The sequence below is a fragment of the Schistocerca americana genome, chromosome 3 (assembly GCF_021461395.2).
Source record: "Schistocerca americana isolate TAMUIC-IGC-003095 chromosome 3, iqSchAmer2.1, whole genome shotgun sequence".
Taxonomy (NCBI): Eukaryota; Metazoa; Arthropoda; class Insecta; order Orthoptera; family Acrididae; genus Schistocerca; species Schistocerca americana.
The window spans coordinates 508871668-508898582 of record NC_060121.1 but is presented as its reverse complement, the minus strand read 5'-3'; the positions used below and the strand labels follow the sequence as shown (position 1 = coordinate 508898582).

The following is a 26915-nucleotide window of genomic DNA, read 5'->3' as shown; positions in this document are numbered from 1 at the left end:
GTTTTCGTGATGTCTCAGCTTGTATGCATGGAAATTCTTCCCCTAACAGAACCTGTTTACGAAAATAGCGCAGAGTAACGTCAAATGCAGTCTTCCTCGTGGACCTAACGTGCTACTCCGTCCATCACGTGTTACACTTCCTGCTTTCAACACACACAAACGTTCCCCCGCCATGTAGAGGCTCCTGTATCCCAGGACAAAGGATGTGAATGAATCGAGCATTATGATTGGCTCTTATCGAATTTACTAGCCAAATTACTGATGCCGCCGGTATCGAAACACCATCCACCTTCTTTCCTTCTGCAGACAAGACTTTCAGCGGTTATTTTACACAGATCGCCATATTGCACTGGCAATTAAATCTTACAAACTAGACACTGCTCTCCCACCGAGTACATGAGCTTGAATATTAGAACGTGAAACTGACCTGTGACCCATCAATATATCACTGCGTACCCTACATTATGTCAAATATGGAAAGACTCCTACTCAATTACGCTGCTCTCCCACTGAAGACAGGAGCTTGAATATTAGTGCGCGAAACTGATCTCCAACCCAACAATATATCACTATGTACTGTGTTGATGTCATAAACATACAGTTCATATCCTGTGCCAAAGAAAATCATCCCTTTTACATCATTGGTACATATAACGCGAAGACGGACAGTACCGTATATACCACTCACAGCACTAGATATTTTCCCGCAATCGACAATCACGAGTTGTCCACCTCCAACAACCGACCAGAGCACCCTCAGTGGAGGTGAAGTCGCTCTCAGAACTGTTCTACAAATTCGGGCTCGTTTCCCCTCATCACAAACACGTTATTGTTTCTGGTCCAAACCTGAATCCTTGCTTGCTTGCTTTCCTACACACATCTCCATACTCGGGGATTACAAGAACACACGTATTTTCTCATGGTTCACCATAATATTATACCATTTTGGCGGTACTTCTCGATATCGAGCACTAGGCAGCATCCTATCGATCGCTAGTGCAACATAATTCCCAAGATATAGAGTCAAAATATTTCTCTACAAACCCAAAACTTTAGTTAGGTGGGGTGTGCTGTTAACCACTGACTACCTAGAAACTTGTCACGTATGTGAAGACATTTACTCGGCAACTCGAAACAAATAGAGGAAACTGATATTTCCGCTCTCGAATACCGATGTTGGTGATGTAGTAGATTCCAAATCATCTCTATAATTTACAAGATCAACTGAAGTGTTTCTCATGTCTAGAGAACCGGCAAATGTGTCTTCCATATGCTAGATGCACACACCACAACTGATCTTCTCTCAACTAAATAAAGGCGCAAAATGTGCAGAAGCGTGGGAGGGAATAACGATCCAGCACAAACGAACCTCCGTATTCAATGTTCTCAAATTTCCAGGCATTCACGAAAGCTATCAAACACATACTAAGTATTAGTTCGCTATTCGGTCGTATAGAGGTCAACACGGTTAATTCATCGAAATTCCTACCCTCCAGCAGGCATCTCCAGTCTGACAGCTCCTACCGTTAACAGGGAAACGTGAATCACCCCAGCACAGGTCACCAGTGCTTGAGGTCGAGCACACACAGGTAGAATATTTATCCTAAGAAATCGGTCACATATTTATTTTACTCCTGTACTTACAACTAAATGTTACGATCACAGTCTCAGTTGAACGACATTCGACAATGAATGAAGTATCGGAAATACACTCTGTTGACGGCTGTGGTCCTGGAAATAGAAATATCGGTACCACTCTTATGACTTGACATACTCTTCCCATGCTATCACAGTACTCCACGTCATATCCATACCTTCCTTACGACTGGACATAGTCATTTCCTTTGCACAAACACTTACTTTATGCTTCTCTTGTAAGGATTTCTACTCGAGGTCAAAGATGTGTCCAACTTTCATGGTTACTAAATGGTCCCGAGATAAAATGTGTTTCTCTTCGTTGGATCTCGTCTATCTCCTTTCTTAACCCTACATGGTAAAGGTCCCAGAGTGATGAACAGTATTCCAGAATTGGGCAAACAAGTGTATTGTAAGTCACTTCTTTCATGGATGACTTACATTTCCCTTAAGATTATTGCAATGAATCTCAGCTGGCATCTGCTTTTCCTTCAATCTATTTTAAGTGTAATTTAGCTTTGAGTCACAAATAGTGTTGTCGAACAATAATGGATCTCTTCGTTTCTTTATGCACGATACTAAAGTCCAGAGTCAGGCGCCAGTCCTTTCACCAGTCATCGACCATCAATATGTATTTTGTACAGTCTTTCGGCATTGCATCCTTCTTATACACAACAGCTCCGCCTGCAAACAGCCTCGTAGAGCATATGAAATCTATTATATGTATAAGCAGAGTTAATGTGTGCGTGTATCTGGGATCTTCTCTCAAACCCCTAATCGATTTCAACTAAATTTGGCACAGAAAGAGCATTTCTCACAATCATGAGCACTGTGGAGCTTATAACTTCCTAGTTCATATAGGAATAGAGGTACAGGCAAAAACTTTTTTTTTCCAGCCCCAGATGTACAAGGTGCCCTGCATTACAGGCATGTTTTGTAGGAACAATATCGGCCAGCCAACTCAACCTGCTTTGCAGAGCTGCCTATTCATTAGAGGTAAGAAACAGTTTTCCAGGCCCCAACATGTAGGTTGCAGCCCATGACACGTATCTTGTATTGGAGTAGTATCAGCCTGCCTTGTCGACCTGCTTCAGCTGGTGGCGTGTGTCAGAGGTAAATAAATGATTTTCAAGCCTTTGTTGAAGTGCATTCTATGGGCTATGTGTGCTGCTGAGCATGGCTTGGGTCAAGTTGGAATGAATAGAGGAGAGACGGACAGAGTCTGGGGAAGCAGGAAATGGACAGAGAGAGGGGTGGAGGGAGAAGTGTATGAGGCAGGTGGAAGGTGTAGAGGGTTAGTGCAGAGGTGGAAAAGGAATTGGGGGAGGTCGAGACGGAAAGATAAAGTGGAAGGAGGATGCAGAGGAAGGGAGAAGGAAGATAGGGTTAGAGAGAGATGGTTGAGGTAATGGACAAAAAGAGGGGGAGGAGAAGATGAAGAAACAGAGTGTGGAGGAGGAGACATACAGGTGGGAGGATAATGACAGACAGGGGGAGGAAGAGTGAATTACTTTCAAAACCTTTTCTTAAGAATTTACTGTATTTACTAGCGATTCATCAAGAGCATTTACACATTTAATCACACTATGTGAGCGTGGAAGTAGTTGCCAGTGGGTAACTGGTGAAAACAAATTAAATTTTTTTCAATAAATGGAAATTTTGTTCCTAAAAGCCTTTTTTTTTAAAACAGATTTAAAATTATAATCAGGAAGCATCCTCTAAATATCAAGTTACAATTTATTCAGAGGCAGAAATAACTTTTTTTTTCAGTATGAGCTTTCGGGCTGAGAAGCTTGCTGCTCCCTTAGACCATGGCCGTAGTCACGACCGCTCACGACAACCTCTGAAAGATTACACTGGTGCAAATCTGCAACACACCAGATTACTTTAAACTAAAAATTTTAACAACTCACACAAACACACAAACTATGCACCCCGTAAGAGGGATGGAAATGATACAAAACCAACACATTTAAAAAAAAAATTACTTGCCACCGAAACTGCAACTTGTTTTTAAAGGAACACTCTTACAGTGGAAGGGTGGCAACTTTATGTACTAAAATGACCATTTAAATAAAACCCCTTGAAATGCAGTCTTACATAAAATCTACAAACATGCTTTACATTACACATATACCGCCTCTCAAGATGATAGGCAAGATAAAAACATATTTCAGGAATTCGGCCTTTAAACCTTAAGCAATAAATTCGTTAACACCGAATCCGACAAGCATGACAGAGGCAGCTATTAACGTACGGAATACCGACAGACAGACACAGACAGACAGACAGACAGACAGACACTAACTGGCTAACAAATGCGGACGAGAGACAGACGAGCAAGCTGGGGACGAGAGACTGACCAAGAAAACAAGTATAATTTAAAAAGTAAATGAACAGCACATCTCCAGTCACTTAAGTTCTAATAAACTGCGATTTCTGGCGAAGACCTGGCGCAGCACCCCCAAAACGTTCTCCCGAACCGTCCGCTGCCAGCCCCTTCCACGGACGCAGGAAGGCGCGCCGATCTCCCGTCCCGCGGCGTCACAGTTCTCCCCGGCCAGCCCGATGTCGTGGGTTGACTCCTGTTGCTCTCGTGTCGGCCGCGAAGCCACAACCCCTCGCTATACGGCGCGGCCCACTGGACTGACGTGGCGATCTCACATGCGCCGACGCTCAAGACGGACAAGTCATCTTGTGTCCCAGTGCGCGACCGACCAACCGATCGATCCAACCGCCAATGACCATTGCCTGAAAAAACTCGAGCAAACTGGCGGCCTAACACATACTGGCACTCCGGACGACAGACAGACACTGACTGCCCCACACTGACCCGGCTGACCAACTGACCAGACTCGCCGAGACTGACAGACTGACCCTAGGCGAGCTCATAGCGCCCCTTAAATGCACGTGAACAGGCAATCTTTCCCCTTTCCCACCAGAGGGAGACACCAAAGCTGCGATTGCCACAGCGGCGCCACCGCCAGAAACGGAGGGCGACTGCTTTACACTACGCGCTGCGGCGCGCTCTTCAAAACAGCAATTTTTTCCACGGCTCATAGAGGTGGACGCGTAGAATGGAGGGAGGAGATGTGTTGAACGCATGGGTGGGTGAAGCCGCGGGGAAAAGGCTAGTGCATACGAATAATGCCATTTCAACTTCAACTCAGTTCCTACAAAATTGTTGGTTGCAACGGCGAACGATTCAGTTGTAGATGCAGGTCTAGTGAGGATCGCATCGCCCTTTGCAGCCACGGTTCACGATAATGACTGCCATCACGTCGCGAGGGGGGGGGGGGTGGAGGAGTGGAGGGCAGAACGGCGCAAAGGTCAAGTGGCGGCACGTGCACGCAGCAGCCAGTAGCCAGCAGCCAGCAACCCAAATCCCGATACACGCCAGGCGCCAGACCGCTCAGACAAGGCCGGCCTCGCGGAAGCGGCCTCCACGGCCGGCGGACAAAGAAACCGCTCTCCTGCCTCTCGATCGGCCTCACGTTTCGGCAGATCGCAGCGGACTGAAGCGACGCAGTCAGTTAGGACTCGCGTTAATACGTTATCACGTTTGACCTCTATATAGTACGAACACAAAACGTGGCCGTCGACCGCCAGCGTTAACGGACGAGGAGGGAGGAGGCGACTTCACGCCCTACCTTCTTCTTCTTCTTCTTCTTCTTCTTCTTCTTGTACTGACACCTGATTTCCTAGATTTGTTCTTCCACGGCAGCAGAATTGAAATATCCTCATAAAGATTGCCGATATTTTCCAGTGTCGCGGGAGTCGTCATCGACGCCGTAACTGATCAGGATTGTTCTCTTCACTTGTGTATATACGGGGTGTTCAAAAAGTCTCTCCGCAGTGCCGTATGATTGTTAGCCGCGCATGCCTTTTGATTGTTCGCCTGCTTATGTTACCTCCCTTCAAGTGGACTCTCCCAACACTCCACTGTTTCGTTTATCTCAGCCAGCGTCGGCACGGTAGCTCAGCGTGTTCGGTCAGAGGGTTAGCTGCCCTCTGTAATAAAAAAACTAAGTTAATGGATCAACAACGAACTTAAACGGATGTCTTACGACGCCCGCCCCGAGCAGATGCAACGAACAAAAAAGCCGGCACGGTAACTCAGCGTGTTCGGTCAGCGGGTTAGATACCCACTGTAATAAAAAAACTGAGTTAATAGACCAATGACGAACTGAAACGGGTGTCTTGCGACGTCCGCCTCGAGCAGATACAACGAACGAAAACGAACAGAATGAGATTTTAAAAAAAGTGGTCAGCGCGACGGACTGTCAATCCTAAGGACCCGGGTTCGATTCCCGGCGGGGTCGGAGATTTTTCTTCGCTCAGGGACTGGGTGTTGTGTTATCCTGATCATCATTATTTCATCCCCATCGACGCGCAAGTCGCCGAAGTGGCGTCAAATCAAAAGACTTGCGAACGATCTACCCGACGGGAGGCCCTAGCCACACATCATCATCATCATCATCATCATCATCATCATCATCATCATCACCATCAGCGTCAGTAGTATCGTTGGTGTATGTCGTTACGTGTTGACGTGAACGTTTAGTTCCTTCGTTTGTTTCGTTTTTGTCACTGTTAAAATGCTAACCATTGAAGAACGTGTCTTTTTAGTCGAACAAGTGTTCAAAGCTGGCGGTAAATACACAGTTTCAGTTCGTCAAACATTTAATTCAGTTTTCCCCGGAGATAACACTCCCACATCGCGATACTGTGCGAGATTTGATTAACAAATTTCGAAGTACGGGTTCAGTGATAGATGCACCGAGAAGTGGTTGTCCTAGCGTTTTGTCTGAGGATAAACTACTCGACATTTCCGATAAAATGTCCATGAGTCCTACCAAGTCAGCAAGAAAACTCGCCCAGGAAATCTATGTTAGTGTCGGAACGGCCCACACAGCTGTAAGGAAAAAATTAGAACTTTTTCCCATACAAAGCGACATTCGCGGAAGAATTGAAAAATACTGAACATGGCAAGAGACTGCATTATTGTCAATGGTTCAAAAATGTCGTTCAACAAAATGGAAGGGATATTCTTAATGAAACCTTTTCACTGATGGGGCGTGGTTTCATTTACCAGGGTACATGAACTTGCAAAATTCTCATATGTGGAGTACTGCGAATCCATTGTGTATTCATGAGGAACCACTTCATTCTGTGAAAATAGGAGTTCGGATTGCAATTTCTAGACGTCGGATTGTGGGTCCCATATTTTTCAACGAAACAATAAACGCACAACGATATTGCAGTGATATTCTGTACCCTTTGTGTTAAGTGAAATACTGAACGGTTATTTTCAACAAGATGGTGCAACCGCGTATACTGCTCGCGTTTCAATGTCACTGTTTGCTGATGTTTTCGGTGATCGCTTAATTTCACAGGGACTTTTGACCTCCACTATCGCCTGACCTAACACCAACTGACTTTTTCTTCTGGGGTGAAGCGAAAGCAACTGTCTATAAAAACCGTCCAAAATCCATAGATGAATTGAAAACTGCAATATCCACTTTCACTGCTTCTGTTACAGAAGAAATGTTACAGGTTGTGTTGGGAAATATGATTATACGAATTGAATTGTGTATTCAACAACAGGGGGGACACTTTCAACATCTAATGTGAAAATTTGTAAGTAAAAATGAATATTCAATGAATAATAACTTGTATTTCACTGTTTTTCGTTTGGTATATTCACTGCGGCATACGGCACGCGCGGGCAACAATCATACGGCACTGCGTAGAGACTTCTTGAACACCCCGTATTTACCAGAGGAAAAATGCTGCTATCGGAGCACAAAAAATGCGAAAATGTTCCTGATCATTTAAAACACTGAGAAGTGATGTACGAGCTTCTTCATTCTATCTTCCTCAGCACCTTTAAAATTTTCCCAAAACTTTTGGCGTGCGAACATACACCCGCTTTTTTTTTTACCATACAACTCACTTCAAACTCCCACACGCTCTCCTAAGTGTAACTCATTCATACATACTACTCCATCGTTGTAAGTCGCTCACACCCATCCATTCCCAGTTGACCTTCCTCACTCACTCGTTCAGTCCAGCTCATTGTCGTTGTCTCTTTGTGTCTGTCTGTCTGTCTGTCTGTCTCATTGTCTCCTGTCTTACAGCTATAGTCTCCTTCGTTCTGCCCTGCTACTACAGTCTCCTTTCACTGTCACTGTCTCCCTTTTTCCCTCTCTAACTGCTAATATCTCATCCCTTCCTTCCTACTGCTGCTCTCTCTTCTCACTGTCACTATCTCTGCCTTCCGCATTGATTGTCATTGTCGTATACTCTGTCTCTCTTTATCACTGGCTCTCACCCACTTCTACTTCCTCTTTATTGCCCCCTCCCCAGCACTGTCCGCTTCACTCTTTTCCTAGCACTGTCCTGTCACTGTGCCAACGGCCATGCCGCAGTGATAACACCGGTTCCCGTCAGATCACCGAAGTTGAGCGCTGTCGGGCTGGACTAGCACTTGGATGGATGACCATCCGGTCTGCCGAGCGCTGTGGGCAAGCGGGCTCCACTCAGCCCTTGTGACGCAAACTGAGAAGCTACTTGATTGAGGAGTAGCGGCTCCGTTCTCGGAAATTGACATACGGCCGCCCGGTGTGCTGACCACATGCCCCTCCATATCCGCATACAGTGACCCCTGTGGGCTGAGGATGACACGGCGGCCTGTCGGTGCCGTTGGGCCTTCATGGCCCGTTCGGGAGGAGTTTTAGTTTTGTCACTATCAACTATGATCGACTGCCATTGTGTTCCCCTCTTTCTCTCACACTGCCATTGTCTCCTTCGTTCTTCCTGTACCACCACCATGTCTACTATCTTCCAGTATTTATTACTTTTACGTCTCTTTGCCTCTGCCTCTGTTTTCTTCTCTCCAAGCACAAAAAAGCGCGAATACATTATGTTCGCAAATCAACATTTCTGGCCCATAATTTTAAAGGTGCTGAGAAAGGTAGAGGGAGGCAGCTGGTACGCACTATTCAGTCAGTCTTTTAAACAGGAGTGCATTCGTCGATAGGAGCATTTTTCCGCTGCTGCAGGACATGTAACTCATACGAAAGAAATGTGTTGATCAGTAAAATTTAGATAGTTTACTTGTGTCAAACTCAAACAATGCAAAACTAATTTTACACCTCAGACCGAAATTTTGCATGTGCTTCAGCACTACAACATGGCGTTCCCAGATAACAGAGACAATTTAAAGAATATTTCTGCGTCCTACGTCACTTTATAAACCACTTTTAACTTCATACCGGATTTTACGTGCCTGTTTTACTTGTACAAGTAAAGTAACTTTGAACCTGTGTATCTCGGAAACGAATAAAGATATGAAGAAACTTTTCAAGGTTGTTCGAAAACGGGATCTTAAAAATATATCTTAAAAATTACAGCCATTTGCTGTGCATTTCCGCCTTGGAATACTCTGCTGAGTTTTTGTCCGCTGGTGAAGGCGAAAATACAGTAAAAAAAGTGTTTTTTGGGGTTTTCTCAAGAATCGCCCGGGAAGTAAATGGTGCCTCCGTAAGCTCTTTAAGGCGCACCGCAGAGGACATCAAATGCAAAATGAACCAATCGGTTTGTTCTATTTCCCTAAGCAGGAGGAAGCGTGTAATATTCATACTTTGACCCTGTACTGTAGGGCAGTGACACTAACACGATCTTTCTGTTGGGTACACAAATGGTCCCTAGCCCGAGGGCTATCCAGAACACTTGACCATACCTCTGTAGAACCCGAGGTACGAGCAGCGAAAAATCTGTTTTTATGCGCGGCGTTTTGAAACATACTAGGCAAGCATGCTGTCACATGCATACCGATAAAAATCATTGGATGTTTGTATGCACATTCCACCTTAACCGTTGGGTCGATTTCAACCAAACTTAATGCATGTATCACTTGATGTCTGGAAATAATCACTGTGGGGTAAGGCGTGGTGGTGTGGTTGCAAAGAGGCTGACGTGGAAGCATAACTCAGGAAGGTATGGAGCCATTTAAGCAAAATTTTGTATGTACATGATTCTTTATATGTATTATTTGTACAAAAATACCTTGAGGAGGGGGTAATAGTCCTCCACCACCTCTAAAGATGTTAATCGATGTGAGAAGCCGGGCCAGGAAAAAAATACTCGATAACGACTGATACTGGCATCGAATCCATAATTTTCTGGGTCTCTAGCCTCGTTCGTTACAGTTCCATTGAAATACAAACTTTAACGCTGGGGTGGGGTTTGCAAAGAGTGTGACGTATCGGCATTATGTGTAATGCCTGAAGCAATTTATGCCAGATTTGACACACATCTCACTTCCTGCCAGGAAAAAGAAAAGTACTGTGAGACCCCTGCTGCTGAGAGTGGAGGTGAAAATGTGTAACATGCAAAGGTAACTCTGGAACACCTCGAGCAATCTCAACTAAATTTGGTGTATATGTGACTTATTTGTATAAAAATACTGGGGACTAAGACACCATTAACTCCCCTATTAGTGGGTTTGGAAATAAGACGGGTTGACATCTAAAAATGTTCGAAAGCAGCCTGTTGCTACTTCGGTCCTGTATTTATTTGACCTGCAATACTTTAAAATTATGAAGCGCTGTGTGTGTCTTAGGTGTTCAGTAAGTCAACCAGGTAGCTATAATGAGCACCGCATCGAGCCAGTTTTCTCAGCACATTTCGGCGCCAAATGTCATGCCAAGCGCCTGAATATCACAGATATATTTAACATCCTCTCTGGAGTCTTGTGAGGAGCAGTCAAATAACAATATATTTCTGCCGCTATGTCTTGCTGGAAAACGGTTTGCGGGCGCCTACGAAAACTCAGGCGTGCACCTCTTCGTGCGAAGCAAATCGGCGGACACGAATACCGTTCTCCAGAGCTCCAAAAGTATGAAAATCGCATGGCGAGAGAGAGGGGTGTACGGAGAATGTATCAAGTTTGCCCACGGAACTTCCACAGCGTAATCCAAACAAACGTGGCACCATGTGGGCCCGCCCATTTGCTTCGAGCCAAGAGGTGCACGCCTGGATACAATCAACGTTTCGTAGGCCGAACACACTTGATATTCTTGTCTCACAGTGGATAAATGTATTAACAGTTATAGCGATTGCTTTTGAAATAACAGTTTACTTACGTTTTTCCACCTGTTGCGTTTTTAATTTCGTTTACACACATCAAGAAAAGTTTTGCATCACCCCGGTTCTCAGAAGTCCTGAAGATAGACGTTGACTGTGTATGTTGTATCACACAGTCCCCTTGACTGTTCAGAGATGTCACTAAACCGGCTCAGAGATGTGGTTCAAATGGCTCTGAGCGCTATGGGACTCAGCTTCTGGGGTCATTAGTCCCCTAGAACTTAGAACTAGTTAAATCTAACTAACCTAAGGACATCACACACATCCATGTCCGAGGCAGCATTCGAACCTGCGACCGTAGCGGTCTTGCAGTTCCAGACTGCAGCGCCTAGAACCGCACGGCCACTACCATGCATGAGCAGCGCCTATTAGACGGAGGGGGCCTGGCAGCCGATCAGTTACAGTCATTCCACCAGGAAGGAGGTGCACGGCTCGTGTTGTCTGTAGTTCAGCCATGCCTCGACGGCCAATACCGCGGTTCGATCGCGTCTGAATTGTTACTTTGTGCCAGGAAGGGCTCTCAACAAGGGAAGTGTCCAGGCGTCTCGGAGCGAAGCAAAGCGATGTTGTTCGGACATGGAGGAGATACAGAGAGACAGGAACTGTCAATGACATGCCTCGCTCAGACTGCCCAAGGGCTACTACTGCAGTGGATGACCGCTACCTACGGATTATGGCTCGGAGGGGTCTACGCCGAATCGCCGTTGAGGAGGGGGCCAATCTGGACCAACAGTGCCTTGATGAACTTGTGGATAGTATGCCACGAAGAATACAGGCATGCATCAGTGCTAGAGGACGTTCTACTGGGTATTAAAGGTACCGGTGTGTACAGCAATCTGGACCACCCCATCTGTAGGTCTCGCTGTATAGTGGTAAAACATGCAATGTGTCGTTTTCATGAGCAGCAAAAAGGGCTGAAATGATGTTTATGTTGATCTCTATTCCAGTTTTCTGTACAGGTTCCGGAACTCTCGGAACCGAGGTGATGCAACTTTTTTTTTTAATGTGTGTATATACAGTGAGGTGACAAAAGTCATGAGATACCTCATTAACACTGTGTCGAACCTCCATTTGTCCCGGTGTAGCGCAGCAGTTCGACATGATGTGGACTCCACAAGTCTTTGGAAGTCCCCATGCTGCTTCTATAGCCCTACATAACTGCGAACAGGTGCAGGATTTTGTACACGAGCTGACCTCTCGATTGTGTCCCATACATGTAAGATGGGATTCATGTTGGACAATCCGGGTGACCAAACCATTCGCTCGAATTGTCCAGAATGTTCTTCAAACCAGTCATAAACAACTGTGGCATGGCATCGTTGTTTGGGAACATGAAGTCCACGAACGGCTGCAGATGGTCTACAAGTAGACGAACATAACCAGAGGCCCCAGTCCATTCCATTTAAATACAGCCCACACCATTATGAAGCCACTACCAGCTTGCACAGAGCCTTGTTGACAACTTGGGTCCGTGGCTTCGTGGGATCTGCCGCACACTCGAACCCTAGCCGGTCGTCTGCTCCCATAGCCTATTAACGCCCAATTTCGATGCACTGTTCCAACGGATTCGTTCTTCGTACGTCCCGCATTGATTTCTGCGGTTATTTCACTCAGTGTTGTATGTCTGTTAGCACTGACAATACGCAAACGCCGGTGCTCTCTGTCTTTAAGTGAAGACCATTGACCACTGTGTTGTGCGTGGTAAGAGGTAATGCCCGAAATTCGGTATTCTCGATCCACTTTTGACACTATGGATCTCCCTAACGATAACCGAAATGGATTGTCCCATGCATAATACCAACTACCATTCAGAGTTTGTCAGTTCTCGTCGTGCGGCCATCTTCACGTCGGGTACGTTTTCACGAGTATCACGTGACTGCAAATGACAGCTCCGCCTGTGCACTGCCCTTTTATTATACCTTATGTTTGCGTTAATACCATCATCTGTATATGTGCATATCGCTATCCTACGAGTTTTGTCACTTTGTTCAAAAAATTGTAACACCTTCTAAACTTTTCACAGTAATCAAGGCCATAGAAACACGGTCTTTCCCGAATGTACGTCTCACCAAGAGCGATTCTGGTAGCTAGAGTCCAAGGTTTTTGCTAAGCATGCCTTTTGCGTTCTTGTGGTGTTATTTCCACAGAAACTTTCATCTCCTAATACATATTTCTTTGTTTCTAACCGGGAAGTAAAATACCAGTTTTTATAAATTTAACTTTAAAAATTATTAATGTGACGAAGTATTTTCTTAAAAAATTCTCGTCCCCTATTTCACCCTCTTAGGAGTTGAATTTCCAAAAACTGTGGAAAAATTATTTTTTGTTTCTAACTGGGATGTCAACTGCCAATGTTCTTAGACGCTGCTTTAAAAATACATTATTATTAGGGACTTTAATAATGACTTATCTTTTTTAAAAAAGACTTTCATCCGCCTTTTTACTGAGTTAGTGGTTTAATTTCCAAAAATGCTGAAACACGTATTTTTTCCATTTCTGACTGAGGAAACAAATACCAATTTTCGTAGTTCTTGTTCCGAAATTGCCTTATAGTGATATATTTTCAAAAAGCTTTTCATCTTCTGTTTCAGACTCTTAGGTGTAAAATATCGAACAATTCCTTCTTAAATGATGCCTATAGTAAAAGATCAACACCCTTCTTAAATTTCAAATACCTATCTGTAACGGTGTGGGTTGGGGGATGATGAGTCAGTGAATCATTCTGGGCGTGTTTTATCCCCTTAGGGGTTAAATTTTCAATATCAGTGGAACTCATATATTTTTATTTCTAACAGAGAAGTCAAATACCAATTGTCTTAGCTTTAGCTTTCAAAATACATCAGTAGTTCTGTAATAATGATTTATTTACAAGGAAAACTTTCACCCGCCATTTCACTCCCACACTGGTTCAGTTTCCAAAAATGCTTAAACACTTATTTCTTTGTTTCCAATCGAGAAACCAAATACCAATTTTCGTAGGTCTGGCTTCAAAATTGCGTTAATAGCGACATATTTCCAAAAAACCTTTCATCCCCTTATTTGGAAAGGCACGAATGAGTCATTGAGGCGGGACAATATCTTACATTGTGTGTGTGGGGTGGGGGGGGGGGGGGGTGGTAACATGCATGACGTACGTTTGCGAGGGAAGCCGCGGTGAAGAAGCTAGTTTCCAAATAAGAAAAGAAAACAATGAATGATGTACTACACGAAGCTAAGTAGACTGTAGCAATTCCATGATGTTTGGTGAGGTCCCAATATCGTGGACTCAACAAAGACGTCGAAAGCTCCTGCTGGAATACTAAGCTATGCTGCCTCTACAGCCGTCCACAATTGCGAAAGTGTTTTCGGTGCAGGATTTTGTGCACGAACTGACCTTTCGATTATCCCCTACAAATGTTCGACGGGATTCGCCTCGGGGAATTGTAAAAAATGTTTTTCAAACCAGTCGTGAACAATTGTGGCCCGGTGATATGGCGCATTGTCATCCATTAAAATTCCATTGTCATCCATAAAAATTCCATCATAGTTCGGGAATATAAAGTCCATGAATGGCTGCAAACGGTCTCCAAGTAGCCGAACATTACCATTTCCAGTCAATGATCGGTTCAGTAGGACCAGAGGACCCAGTCCATTCCATGTAAACAAAGCCCATTATGGAGCCACCACCAGCTTGCACAGTGCTTTGTTGACAACGGGGGTCCATGGCTTCGTGGGGTCTGGCCCCCCTCGAACTTCACTATCAGCTCTTACCAACTGGGCCGGCCGGGGTGGCCGAGCGGTTCTAGGCGCTACAGTCTGGAACCGCGTTACGGCTACGATCGCAGGTTCGAATCCTGCCTCGGGCATGGATGTGTGTGCTGTCCTTAGGTTAGTTAGGTTTAAGTAGTTCTAAGCTCCAGAGGACTGATGACCTCATAAGTTAAGTCCCATAGTGCTCAGAGCCATTTGAACAATTTTTACCAACTGACGTCGGGACTCATCGGACCAGGCGACGGTTTTCCAATCGTCTAGCGTCCAACCGACATGGTCAGAAGCCAGGAGAGGCGCTGCAGGTGATGTGCCGGTAGCAAAGGCACTGGCGTTGGTCGTCCGCTGTCATAGCCATCGGTGCGATGTCCTAACGGTTATGTCCTTTGTACGTGCCACACTGTTTTATGCGGTTATTTCAAGCGGTGTTGCTTGTCTGTCAGCACTAACAGCTCTACTCATAGGCCGCTGGACTCAGTCGTTAAGTGAAGGCCATCGTCCACTGCGTTGTCCGTGCTGGGAGGTAATACCTGAAATCTGGTATCCACGGCACACTCTTGACATCATGGATCTGGGATTAATGAATTCCTTAATGATTTCCAAAATGGAATGTCCCATGTATCTAGTTTCACCTGCCGTTCCGTGTTCAATCAGTTAATTCCCATCGTGAAGCCATAATCACGTGGAAACCTTTTCAAATAAATCGTCTGAGCGCAAATGACAGCTCCACAAATCCACTGCCCTTTTATACCTCGTGTATGCAATACTATCGCTGTTGTGACTGACAGTTCGCAATTTTTCACAAACACAACTTTTATTTATGTAAGTTCACAAGGTTGATGACTGAACATACAAACGAAAGGTAACAATAACGATGCCAGTAAAAGTCTCCTAATTAAGGCAAACAAAAGTTCACTTCTAATTTTCCACAAAGGTTCGTGGTAACACACTCACACACTAGTAACAATCCAATTCAGAGACGAAGACGTAATCTTCAACGGTCGCAGTAGACGAGGTCGGCATCCGGCGTGAACTGAACTTCGGGGCTGGTTCTAGCCCCTACATAGCTGTCTTCAGCCAATCAGGTTTTGGCGTAATGATACTTCCTGCAGGCCGTGGCTCGAGCCCCCCCCCCCCCCCCCCCCTGCAGGAAGTAGTGCTCGGAATGTCTGTTTCCATTAACTTGTATGTAAATAACCGGTGTTTACCAAGGCGCTTTTGGTACGCCTTGGGCATAGACAACCTCGTCCTCTGTGGTGTAATATGGGTTGCCGGCCCTCAGGGGCTACCTTGGCTCCGGTATAACAACCGCCATCTTCTATATGTGCGTGTCGCTATGCCAAAGCTCTTGTCATTTCAGTGTATATGAATGAAATAACATTGGGATTAGGTTACAACCCCGTCTTATTCGCTACTGCTTCCCTATCATGACACTGAACTCCAATAACTGCAGTTCGGTTTCTGCACAAGTTGTAAATAAACTTTCGCTCCCTGTATTTTATCCCTGCTACCTTCAACATTTCAAAGAGTGTATCCTAGTTAGCCAGGTGACTACGATCGAAATAAATAATGTGCTTTTGGAAAATAAAGGGCTTCTTTATTCTAAACACGGGTTCTTATTCAGCCGGTCATACTGGAGACCTGTTGTAACAGCTGGATCAGCATCCGGTCGCTGTGGTGGCGCGTGGAGACGGGCGGCAAGCCTCTATCTTGTTAATGAGAGTTCATCCCTCTTCCGATTTCCGATGAAGGCTTAGCAATGTCGGCTGCTGCTTCACTCGTTCGATTTGCGTGGTTACGTCCTGTGTGGCGTCGATCTGAAACACACTGGTCAGCTAGCGCGGACGGCGCGCCGGCGACAGCGGAAGCGCCGTCACCGTGTGGGGCGGAGCAGAGTGTGTGAAGGCTAACGGTGCCTGCCGAGTATGAGTCAGCTGGCACACTTGGCGCGCCCCCTCCGCCCACGCGCAGTGACACTGACCGACTGCTGTGCAGTCTGCTCGTGTTGTGGGTGCCCACCTGCCCGCCACACCTCTGCCAGCCGCTCCGTGCTTCCGGCACTCGAGGCAAAATCCGGAATCTTCTAGTCTTCTGACTGATTGCGGCAAAGTTTTCCATGTTCGACGCAAAACGTACCGATGTGATCGTCCGCCTCCGGCAAAACTCCTAAAGCTGCACCACTTCCCGCCACCCCTTGCACTGCCATCCCCACCTCCTCCCCCAACCTCCCAACCCCGTAGATGTCTCTGCAACTTTTTCTACGCCGATTTAGCAAATTTCATAATTTTATGAGTAGGTACAATAAAAAAATGGCCATGGGCGAGTAGGTCTCGCGCAAAAAATGGTTCAAATGGCTCTGAGCACTATGGGACTTAACTTATGAGGTTATCAGTCCCCTAGAACTTAGAACTACTTAACCTAACCAACCTAAGGACATCACACACATCCATGCCCGAGGCAGGATTCGAAGCTGCGACCGTAGCGGTCGTGCGGTTCCAGACTGTAGCGCCTATAACCGCTCGGCCACCCCGGCCGGCGGTCTCGCGCACTAGGGTTCCGTGTAAACTAGATTATGTATATATGTATAGTTCATCCGCACTGGGAATCGAAAGTCTGTTTTTGATACAGATACTAGCAGTGGCAATGTATCGGTCCCGGAAGTTCCAAGACCATACGAAAATCTCTACAGTAGCTCCTCAGATTAGCCCGGACATACAAAAAGAAGCGAGCATGGCACTTCACTTTATATATGTAGATATAGAAGATTTAATAAAATACTTTTTTTATTTACTGAAACATGACTACAATTTATATTTTGTGTCCGCATGCAGTAATGCTCGTCTATTATGCTTTTGACGGACGATGAATGCTGTGTATTTTGTAATGGAAAACAGATATTTTTTGCGTGGTACAATTACAATTTATCAGTTCTCAAACTTTTTTTCACTTTACTTGTACTGTGAAACCTTGCTTCTCGCCAAATTTCATGACTCTCGTTCAACTGGAAGCACAATGTAGGTTTTGCTGAGTGAGTTTTCGAGTATCAAAATATGTGACAAATTGGCGGAATGTTTTGATTGAATTGACTTAGAAGCGTAAATTTTTTACACTGCTAAGGGACCATAGACCTTAATATGTAACATAAATCTGAACTTGATGCGTATCGCCGTTAATGAGAAAACAGGGTTCTTAACAGTCAGACAGACAGACAGACCGGTAGACGGAAGACAATAAAGCGACTTCATAACTATACAGTTTTTATAGACTGAAGCACGGAACCCTAAGGAAGCACAGAGAAACAGACTTTCCAGGGAGATTTCGTACAAGACGTACATCGATTAAATGTGTTCATCACAGTGACTAACAAAGAAACGTAAGACATGCTTTAGCATGTTTCACTGTTTCATTCGCACTAGAGTAACGACAAAATGCCCAATACATAAGTAAGGGCTACTTCCAGTGGTCTTACCCTACCAGATACTTGAACGATGCAGCTGATGACACGTGGCAGACCATACATTTGTTTCCACGGGAGTTCAACTTAGATGAACAGAGTGTATTTCTCTGTAGGAGGCGTCCCCAATTTTTTCCTCTGACGAAGCGCTTTGAGTATCCTGGTACTTTGATGGAACGCCTTGTTTATGTTGAAGGTTAATACGTTTTTTTAATCTGAAAAACTTGTTTTATTCAATGGTTGTTTGTATTTTAAATCATTAGTAATCATGCAGATAATATAATAAAATTAATTAGCATCGTCAAAATGTCGCGAAAAAAGCCATTTTATTAACGTTTTTCCCAGACCGCTTAATCACTTTCGGCATAACACCAAGTTCCACGGAACACAACTTGGGAAACCGTGTTTAGGCAAAGGACTGACATCTCCCGTAATTTTATTAACCATTCGCAGAATGCTTATTCTGAAGTTCTATTTTATTTATGCAGTATGTGGTGTCACCGCCAGACACCACACTTGCTAGGTGGTAGCTTTAAATCGGCCGCGGTCCATTAGTACATGTCGGACCCGCGTGTCGCCACTGTGTGATCGCAGACCGAGCGCCACCACAAGGCAGGTCTCGAGATACGGACTAGCACTCGCCCCAGTTGTACGGACGAGATTGCTAGCGACTACACTGACGAAGCATCGCTCCTTAGCCGAGCAGATAGTTAGAATAGCCTTCAGCTAAGTCCATGGCTACGACCTAGCAAGGCGCCATTAGCCTTACATAGTTTGATAGTTATCGTATGAAATGTCTCATCAAGAACGCTGTAAACAAATGGTGGATTAAAGTTAAGTATTCCAGCAGCTACGTACTTTTCTTTATAGCAGTTATGAAGTATCCTGTTTCAGACCATCAAGTCCGCCTGCTTGCTTAATGGCCGCCTCCCTTAAATAATGTGCGTAGTGTTGGCAATCTGTCAACACTACACAGTAGACTGTCCCAACTGACCGAACGAAGCAGCGAGGACAATAATTCAAATCCCCGCCTGGCCATCCAGATTTTGGTGTTCTGTGATTTCCGTAAATCGCTTACTGCAAATTCCGGGATGGTTCCTTTGAAAAGGACACGGCCCATTTCCTTCCCCATCCTTTCGTGATCTGAGCTTGTACTCGGTCACTAATGATAGCGCTGTCGACGGGACGTTAAGCTCTGTTCAGCTGAAATTTCAGAACTGTGAAGTACTGGCTGGAGGGGCAAGTAATATTTCATCATTTCCACGTTTTGTACTTGATTCCTCCACTGTCGCCGCTCACTTCGGTCTTCTCTCGGCAGAAACCAGCAAAAGTCGGAAACCTTCGGTCAAATAGCATATTTGCTCCAGCATCCGCTCACCGACCTTAGATCGTAAAATACCCTGGCGAGGTAGCAGCAAGAGCTCCGTTATTGGAAACGCTCGAGCTGAAGTGTCATTTTAAAGCCCAAGCGACACAAGCCGCTGTTTGGGGCGCCATAGGTACCGTAAATAAGATTTCTATACAGGACGCATGACTACGACAATCAGAGCGACCGCTTGGTGCGCCTCCAAGAAATAACACTGTGACCACACGTGCTTTTACAGTCGCGGTCCAAGAGGTATACTTCGTTGTCGAAGCTTCCGTGACATCGCGTGATATGCCACACGCGGCCACGACTGGTATCCTCGCGTTCATGACGCGCGAGATAATGAACTCCCAAGACAAGAAAAAATAAGAATTATCTGAATGCGTCGGGAATCGGTGATGCACGTTTGCAGACAAACAAATGATTACAATTTCAGGAAAAACTGGATGCTTTGTTTAACAGAAGAGCTTCATAGATTGATAAAGCCAGCAACGCTTTGACCAACCTGTGGCTCTTACACAAGCAGTTATTCGGCTTGCATTGATTGATAGATCTGCTGGATATCCTCCTGAAGTACATCATGCCAGATTCTCTCCAATTGGCGCGTTAGATCGTCAAAGTCCCGAGCTGGTTGGAGGGTCCTCCCCATTACGATACAAAAGTTCTCATTTGGAAAGAGATCCGTGCAAGGTAGGGTTTGGCAAGCACGAAGACAAGCAATATGAACTCTCGCCGTGTGCGGGCTAGCGTTGTTTTGCTGAAATGTAAGCCCACGATGCTTTGCTATGAAGGGCAACAAAACGGAGCGCAGAATACCGTCGACGTACCGCTGTGCTGTAAGGGTGCCGTGGATGAAAACAAAAATGGCCCTGCTATGAAAAGAAATGGCATCCTAGACCATCACTCCTATTATGAATGAAATGATAACTAATCAGGACCTTATATAATATATCACTCCGAGTTGTCGGGACGTATGGCAGGCGACAGTGAAGTTGGTATCCCACAGCTGTTCGGGGTGTCTCCAGACAAGTCTTGGGCCTGGAATCTCATTGATTGGAATAGAGTTGTCTTCAGTGATGAGTCCTGCTTCTAAATGAGCCCCGATGACCAGAAGACGTGTCTGGAGACGCCACGGACAACCTGACTGCCGCTCGCCGTAAGACCCGACAACCAGAATGTGCCATTTCTTTTCTTCTCTTTGGTTGTCATCCACGGCACCCTTATATATTCTAAGCCCCGTTTAGTTGTCCTTCATGGCAAACCATCATGGGTTTAAATTTCAGCAAGATAATGTCAGCCCGCACACGGCGAGAGTTTCTAGTGTTTGTGTTCGGGCTTGCCAAGTCCTACCTTGTCCAGCAAGGTCGCTGGAGAACGTCCCACTTGCGAACGTTTGGAGCATTATGGGCAGGGCCTTCCAACCATCTCAGAATTTTTACGTTCTAACGCGCCAATTGGACAGGCTTCGGTGTGATATCCCTGAGGAGGACATCAAACAGCTGTATCAATCAGTAACAAGGCGAATAATCCTGGCACAAAGGACAAGAGATGGACCAACACGTTATTGACTTGCTCAATTTGTGAAGCTCTTCCTCTTTAATAAATCATCCATTTTTTCTGAAATTGTAACCATTTGTTCGTCTGTACAAATAAATCACATCTACCAATGTTCGTCCCATTCGAATAATTTCTTCGCGAAGCGCCTTTTTGTAGATTCATCACGTGACGTACGTCTCCGGAGGTTGAGAAGGGAATGCTTATTGGCGGCCGGAATCCGGTCTCTGGAGTGCTTCATATACAAAATAATCTTACAAGGGACCTTAAGAATTCGACCTCTTCGATTTTCCTCTCATCTATAAGATTTGAAGTTTAGTGCACGGACATTAATTTTCTAAAGCAGTATGATGCAGTTCTCCTAATAATCACCTTTGTATATCAGAAGATTTCCGAGCGCTGTTAAGCATAAAAAGTTCCTAGGTTTATGACAAATTCGTCTGTAGTGCATATACTAAAACTGGAACGATGCAGAGAAGCTTGGCGTGGCCCCTGCGCAAGGATGGCATGCAAAATCGTGAAGCGTTAGTACGTAAGGTAGGATCTTTGTAATAGTGAAATCGCTGGCTTGAATGTCACTAGTGGCACACCTTTCTTTTTGGTTTTATGTCAGTTACATATCAACAAATGGACCTCCAAATTAACAAATATTGAATTAACTTCCGACTGTAACAAAAGTCTTATTTGGACGATCCGCGTATACCTTTATCATGAAGCATCTTCCGTGGTCACTGTAACAACGTGGATTTGCTTACACATCTATTTTACAATATTGCAAGCAGTTCACACTTTTAAATTACTGCTCCTAAAAATATAGTAGACTATTCCAAAATCACAAAAACCAAAGACGACCGCATCTCGCAACATCAAATATATATATATATATATATATATATATATATATCCTTCCTTCACGCGATCAGGCCCAGAGGACCGCGCGCCACCACAGTTAGAGCTCTCCATCCGTCTCTGTCCCCAGTTTTCCGTGACTCCCAGCTGCAGCAGGTCTTCTCTCACTCCATCGATCCACCTCTTTCTAGGTCTTCCCACTGGTCTGCTGCCTGACGGGATCCAGTCCATTGTGATTTTGGGCCATCTTGTTGCCTCCATTCTAACAACATGTCCAGCCCATTGCAGTCTTTTGCTTCTCATCACTCCCACGATGTTAGGCTCCTTGTACAGCTCTTCTAATTCAGTGTTGTGGCGTCTTCTCCATTCTCCAGTAGTCTGATCTCTGACTGGTCCAAATATTTTCCTGAGGACTTTCCTTTCAAATGTTAGCAGTCGCTTAAGGTCTTGTTTTCGAGTGCTCCAGGTTTGAGAACCATAAAGTACTACTGGCATTATTAATGTCTTATACAATCGTAGCTTTAGTTGTTGCGAGACACTTCTACATTTTAATATAGGGTCTAGAGAGTGATAGTATCTGTTTCCCGCCTGTAGTCGTGCTTTTATCTCTCCTTCAGTTGATGTTACTTCTGTAAAAAATGATCCAAGGTATTTGAACTCTTTCACATGTTTATACCTGGTGTTGTTCACAATTAAATCTTGAGAGTTCTGGATCTTTCTTCCTATGGTCATATACTCTGTCTTTTCAGAGCTAATTTGTAGACCGATCCTAGCTGGCAATAACTCCAAGGTCTGGATACTTCTCTTCAGATCTTCTTGTGTGCATGCTAATAGTGCAATGTCGTCTGCATAGGCCAGATATGTAATGTGTTCATTACCAATTTGAATGCCCTTGATGTTTTCTTTGTTGAAATCCCGCATTACCTTCTCAAGTGCCAGGTTGAAGAGGACAGGTGATAGCCCATCTCCTTGGCGTAATCCTGTTACAACTTGGAAGCTTTCTGTCATTTGATTGCCTACCTTAACCTTAAGTTTTGTGTCATTTAGGCATACCTCTACCAGTTTGACCAACTTCTTTGGTATACCAAACTCTGTCATAGTTCTAATCAGGCTAGGTCTGTGTATACTGTCGTAAGCCTTCTTGAAGTCTACAAACAGGAGATGTATCTCTCGTCCGTATTCGTACATTTTTTCACAGACCTGTTTTAGGACAAAAATCTGGTCCGTGGTTGATCGCCCTGCCTGGAAACCTCCTTGGTATTCTCCAATTATGTCTGTTGCTATAGGTTTTATTCGTTCTAATAGGCAGTTGGAGAAGATCTTATAACAGGTGTTGAGTAGCGCTATGCCCCTGTAGTTGTCACATACGGATTTGTCTTTCTTTCTATATATGGGGCACATCACAGCTACCTTCCATGCCTCTGGTATTTCATGTTTTACCCAAATTTGCTCGATTAGCTTGTGGATTTTGAAACAGAGGATTTCGTCTCCAGCCTTGAGAAGTTCAGCAGGAATAACGTCCTCACCTGGACTTTTACCATTCTTAAGGTTTTTAATCTGGTTCCTTATCTCTTCAATGGTGGGTGGAGGATATTCTGGGTCTACTGTTACTGGTTCATCAAACTCAAGTAGTTCGGTTGCTTCATCAGAGTTTAGTAATTCTCTGAAGTATTCCATCCATCTTCTTCCAATTTTTTGATCTTCTGTTAACATTCTTCCATTGGCATATTTTATGAATCTGTGTTGATGGTATGTCCCTCCTTTAAAAGTTTTCACTTTTCTATAAAGTTCTTTATACCTATTTCCATGAAAGTCTTGTTCAGCTTCCTCCATGATACTTTTAACATATTTTCTCTTTGCTTTCTTCTTTGCTTCGGTCTGCCGTCGTGTTTCTTCAAACTTCGATTTTTCTTCTTCTTGCATATTGCTTTGTATCCACAGTAGTTTGGCCCGTTGTCTCTCCCTGATAGCTCCCTCACACTCCTCATTGAACCACACTCTTTTTCCCCTAGTTCGCTTTGGGATTACTTCTTGGGCTGTTTCTTTAATGGTCTCTGCAATCGCCTTCCGGTTCTGATCTACCACAGTATCTCCTTCCTCTTCATTCAAAGCCTCAAAACGGTTTGTTAGTGCTATCTTGAAAGTTCTTCTTATATTATCTTCTGTCGGACTCTCATGGTCATATCGAGTGATTCTTTGCATTCTTTTGTGCTTCCTGGCTCTCCATGTTGTTTTCATCCTTCCTCTGACAAGGAAGTGGTCTGATCCACATTCCGCACCTCTTGCCGTTCTAACATTTTGTATCCACTTCTTTATTCACTTCTCTACAATTAGGTGGTCAATTTGGTTCACTGTTTTCCCATCTGGAGACACCCAGGTTCCTTTATATATTCTCTTCCTGTCGAAATCAGTACTACTTATAAATAAGCCTTTTGCAGTCGCAAAGCTAACCAGCCTAGTGCCGTTATCACTGCTCACATCATGTAAACTGTGCTTTCCGATGGTCCCCATGAAGGCTGCTTCTTTCCCTATTTTCGCGTTAAAATCTCCAAGGATAATTTTGTAATGTTCACTTGGTACATTGTCTAAAACCGTTTCTAATTCCTCGTAGAAAATATCTTTTTTGATGTCTTTGCTTTCTTCGGTTGGGGCATGACAATTTATATATGTGAGTTCGTGTTTTCCCGTGTCTATGGTTAGGAGTGAGATTCTGGGGTTGATTGATTTAAAATCTATGAGAGTGGTACAGAGTGATTTCTTCACTGCAAAACCAGTTCCTAGTGAGTGGTTTGTTTCTGAGGCTCCATGGAATATGACATAGTTTTCCATTTCTGTAGCTCCAGTTTCTGTCCACCTTGTTTCTTGCAGGGCCAATAGATCAATTTGATACTTATCTGCCTCCCTTACTATACATTTTGCTGCCCCAGGTTTTGTATAGGCTTCTGACATTCCAGGTCCCTAGTTGTATTTCCTTCCGTAGTCCTTGTTCTTGCTTAGGTCGTTTTACAGAGATCAGTCCTATCCGAGGCTCTTCTGTGATGCTAGTACCGGTGATTATTTTTTCCGGGACGGGTTGGTAGCCCGTCGCCAACCCCCAACCTGGAGGACCAGGATTTTTCATTCGGGGTTTTCTCCCGTAGAAAGATTGGCTTCTCCACGCCTATAGAGGTCTTTCTGCCCTTTTGTACATATACCAGGGAATGACAGGAAAAGGAAATGGTGAGGACAGGTTTGGGATAGGGAAGGGGAGCGATAGATCGTTGTGGGACACACTTTGTCTGGCTCCTCCCCTTTGGCCTGTCCGGCATGGCTGACCCTGCTGGTAGCTGCGCTACCGCCGGCATAGCCCTCCGGATCCGGAGCACACAAACCTCTTCGCCCGCACGGACAGTGCTACGTTAAGGCGGTGTCCCCTGAGAAGGATATATATATATATATATATATATATATATATATATATAAGATGCAAGTGGATCTGTGCAACTTGAAAATATATTCTGTGTCAGTGAAGTGCAGTTTCCTAAAATCGAACGTCTGTTTGTAGAAGAACTGTGGGAATGAAGTACTCAACAACAACAAAATTGAGTAGTAGTAGTAGTAGTAATAGTAGTAGTAGTAATTTAATACTATTTAATAGTAGTAGTATTTGAAACATGAGAATTCTTTACTATATTGGGAACAGATTCGTAACAAAAACCACGCTGTTGCAGTGACTACCGGAGATCCTTTAAAATAAAGCGAAACGCGTGTGGTTCAAATGGTTCAAATGGCTCTGAGCACTATGGGACTCAACTGCTGAGGTCATTAGTCCCCTAGAACTTAGAACTAGTTAAACCTAACTAACCTAAGGACACCACACACATCCATGCCCGAGGCAGGATTCGAACCTGGGACCGTAGCGGTCTTGCGGTTCCAGACTGCAGCGCCTTTAACCGCACAGCCACTTCGGCCGGCGAAACGCGTGTGGTCTAACTAATACTTTTCATACAGTTGTAAGTATGGTGTATAACGTATATTACTTGTTTATTTGCAGCAAAGAGGCCTAAAACGATGAAAACAATGCCTTTTTATTTTTAACTAATGGTTGTATGGAAAAAACTGATGTAAAATGCGAAGTGGCTTTTTGTCGAAGGTAAAGATTATGTTCATCAATAATACTGTCCAGTCTGCAGAAATTTACCGAGCGAGGTTGCGCAGTGGTTAGACACTGGACTCGCATTCGGGAGGACGACGGTTCAATCCCGCGTCCGGCCATCCTGATTTAGGTTTTCCGTGATTTCCCTAAATCGCTCCAGGCAAATGCCGGGATGGTTCCCTTGAAAGGGCACGGCCGACTTCCTTCCATAATCCGATGAGACCGATGACCTCGCTGTCTGGTCTCCTTCCCAAAAACCAACCAACCAACCAACCCGCAGAAATTAAATGATTATTTTATTTTCTGTTTGATGTTCCTTATTTTTTACGAGACATTTTGTATAATTGTGAATACTCGCATTTCCATGGGAACAGTCATTAAAAATAGTTATTTTTAATAAAAAATTATGATTCATATTTGATAAGTAACAGTGCCATTTTTTAATGAATATGGAATTGAAATAAAAGTAAAAAAAGTGTCTTACTAGTGATTTCGAACATCATGACTTACTGGGAAATGCCTTGTGGCTAGGGCCTCCCGTCGGGTAGACCGTTCGCCTGGTGCAAATCTTTCGAGTTGACGCCACTTCGGCAACTTGCGTGTCGATGGGGATGAAATGATGATGATAAGGACAACACAACACCCAGTCCCTGAGCGGAGAAAAACTTGATAATTACAATACTATTACGCTACGCATTCACCTAATGACGAATATGTTAATTAACCAAAAATGTTGTGTACTTAAAAGCGCTCGGAAAGCTCCTAAACTTCAAAGGCTATTTTCCGGCCTTTTGGAGAAATGCTTCGTATCGCGTTAGGAAACAGACGACAGGGCCCTGTCCTTCAGACCTCCTAAGTATGAGGTACATCGAAGAGGGCCAGTCCGGTTATTAACGATCGCCAACCTTGCTTTGAGGTACGAGACGTAATGTGTGATTTGGTCAAATATTTGAGCCGACCGAAAACAAGGCTTCCTACAAATTACGCAATGATTTTTTTCCGAATTTTCATTGCCAAATGAAGAG

General features: G+C 44.5%; 1 protein-coding gene, 1 non-coding gene and 1 pseudogene across 2 annotated transcripts in view; all 3 read left to right on the top strand.

The window, feature by feature from the left end:
• Positions 1-26915, top strand: part of LOC124605413 (F-box only protein 32) — a 541318-nt gene that overhangs the window by 215382 nt on the left and 299021 nt on the right. The gene's annotated exons all lie outside the window — the stretch shown is intronic.
• Positions 8048-8165, top strand: LOC124608093 (annotated as a pseudogene).
• On the top strand, positions 21339-21443 carry LOC124608726. The gene has a single exon (XR_006979321.1). It is a non-coding gene; the product is annotated as a U6 spliceosomal RNA (small nuclear RNA).